The sequence below is a fragment of the Pseudophryne corroboree genome, unplaced genomic scaffold (genome assembly GCF_028390025.1).
Source record: "Pseudophryne corroboree isolate aPseCor3 unplaced genomic scaffold, aPseCor3.hap2 scaffold_2147, whole genome shotgun sequence".
Lineage (NCBI taxonomy): Eukaryota > Metazoa > Chordata > Amphibia > Anura > Myobatrachidae > Pseudophryne > Pseudophryne corroboree.
In genome coordinates this window covers 37,501-40,000 of record NW_026968792.1, presented here as the reverse complement: position 1 = coordinate 40,000, position 2,500 = coordinate 37,501, and positions in this window count along the sequence as shown.

Genomic DNA, 2,500 nt, shown 5'->3' with positions numbered 1-2,500 from the left:
GCTTCAACCGTCTCCTCCCCGAGCCCCTGGAAGTGCAGCTGGGCCGCGGGCGCCCCGGTCCGCACTCATCTGCGAAACTTCCACAAATTGCAGTACCCGATTTGGCCCGCCGGGGGGCGCTGCCTCCGGGGGAGAAGGAGACGTGCCCGGCCCGTACGTCGGGCTCCAACGGATGCCCGCCGTGGACCCTTTATAGGCCCCATCCTGGTCCTGCCATGCTGTTATCGGAGCTCCACGGCTATCTTGTCACTAAACCTTTCGTTTGAGCTCCAGGGCTTTTTGCTTTTTGTAACCCGGTTCCTGGAGCCCTGCCTGGGCAAAATCGGATGCAAGAAGGCCCTGCCCATGCTGATCTCTGAGCTCCGCGCATCTTCTGTCACGGGTCCTTTCGCAAAAGCTCCAGGGAAACAGGCTTTTCGGCCCCGGACAGAGTCCCGGCTCTCTCGCTCGCCTCGTTGGTACCTACTGATCCGGCGGAGGTGTTCTCCGGCGGGTAGCGACACGGACGGCCGAGGGCGCGCTTCACCCAGGCTTCAACCATCTCCTCCCCGAGCCCCTGGAAGTGCCGCTGGGCCGCGGGCGCCCCGGTCCGCACTCATCCGCGACACTTCCGCGCTGGAGTCCGACGCTCGCCGGCCGCGTCCCCCGGCCCGCGGGGGCCCGGGGGGAGGCCCGACGCGTGCGGGGGGAGGCGGCGGGCGGCGGGGGCGCCCCCGCGCCACCCGACGGCGCCCCCCGGTGGCCAGAGGCGGCTCGGAGCGAGACGATCGGGGGGGGACGGCGGCGCGTGACCCGCCCCGGCCCCCTTGGCCCAGCGGACGGGCAGGCGGCTCCCGGGCGCCCCCCCCCGATCCCCGCCGCGGCGCCCCCCGGTGGCCGCCTGACGCCACTGCGGGGGGTGCAGATTCCGTGTGTCCTCTCGGATAAAAACAAAAGAAACGATTCCCGTCGGGCGAAAGTAAGTGGGACGCAGGGCCCCGGGCCCCGACGGTCCGCGCGCGCGGCGCCCCCCGCTGGCCGGTCGAAGGGAGGACAAAAATAAAATGAAAAAAATTTCAAAAAAGCACTCGCCCCAAACAGACGAAAGGTACCCGGTCCGCCCGGATGAACCCTCCCCCGTGTCCCCGCCGCGGCGCCCCCCGCTGGCCAGCCGAGGTAATACACGATTGAGAGGGGGGGAGTGAAAAACAGGGGCAAAAAATGAAAAACACCCCACCCGTTTGAATGCAAAGTCCCGGAGCGGCCAGGGGTGGACGCCGGTCCGCGCGCACGGCGCCCCCCGCAGGCCAGTTGAAGGGAAGAACGGAACGAGACTAAAAGATAAAAAAAAATTTCAAAAAAGCACTCGCCCCAAACAGATGAAATGTACCCGGTCCGCCCGTGTCCCCGCCGCGGCGCCCCCCGCTGGCCAGCCGAGGTAATACACGATTGAGAGGGGGGGAGTGGAAAAAAAAAAGGGCAAAAAAATGAAAAACACCCCACCCATTTGAATGCAAAGTCCCGGAGCGGCCAGGGGTGGACGCCGGTCCGCGCGCACGGCGCCCCCCGCAGGCCAGTTGAAGGGAAGAACGGAACGAGACTAAAAGATAAAAAAAAATTTCAAAAAAGCACTCGCCCCAAACAGATGAAATGTACCCGGTCCGCCCGTGTCCCCGCCGCGGCGCCCCCCGCTGGCCAGCCGAGGTAATACACGATTGAGATTAAAAAAAACCAGGCAAAAGACAAAAACACACCACCGATTTAAATGCAGTGTTCACGAGCGCCAGTCCGCGCGCGCGGCGCCCCCTGCTGGCCGCGTAAAAAAAAATAATAATAATAATAATAATAATCCACCGTTGTGAATTTGCGATGTGTCCGGTACGGCGGCGGCGGGGAGGAGGTCTCCCCTCGTCGGCGCACCCTGGTGGGGGGAAATAAATGAAAGGGAAAAAAAAAAAGAAGAACAGCCCGGGCTCTCGCCGGCTTCCGCAGCCCGGGCTCCCTCCGGCTTCCGCGGCCCGGGCTCCGTACATACAGACAGCAAATGAAATAACGGACGGATGGATGGAAGAGAAGAACAGCCAGGGATCTCGCCGGCTTCCGCAGCCCGGGCTCTCGCCGGCTTCCGCAACCCGGGCTCCAGCCGGCTTCCGCAGCCCGGGCTCCCTCCGGCTTCCGCGGCCCGGGCTCCGTACATACAGACAGCAAATGAAATAACGGACGGATGGATGGAAGAGAAGAACAGCCAGGGATCTCGCCGGCTTCCGCAGCCCGGGCTCCCTCCGGCTTCCGCGGCCCGGGCTCCGTACATACAGACAGCAAATGAAATAACGGACGGATGGATGGAAGAGAAGAACAGCCAGGGATCTCGCCGGCTTCCGCAGCCCGGGCTCTCGCCGGCTTCCGCAACCCGGGCTCCAGCCGGCCTCCGCAGCCCGGGCTCCCTCCGGCTTCCGCGGCCCGGGCTCCGTACATACAGACAGCAAATGAAATAACGGACGGATGGATGGAAGAGAAGAAC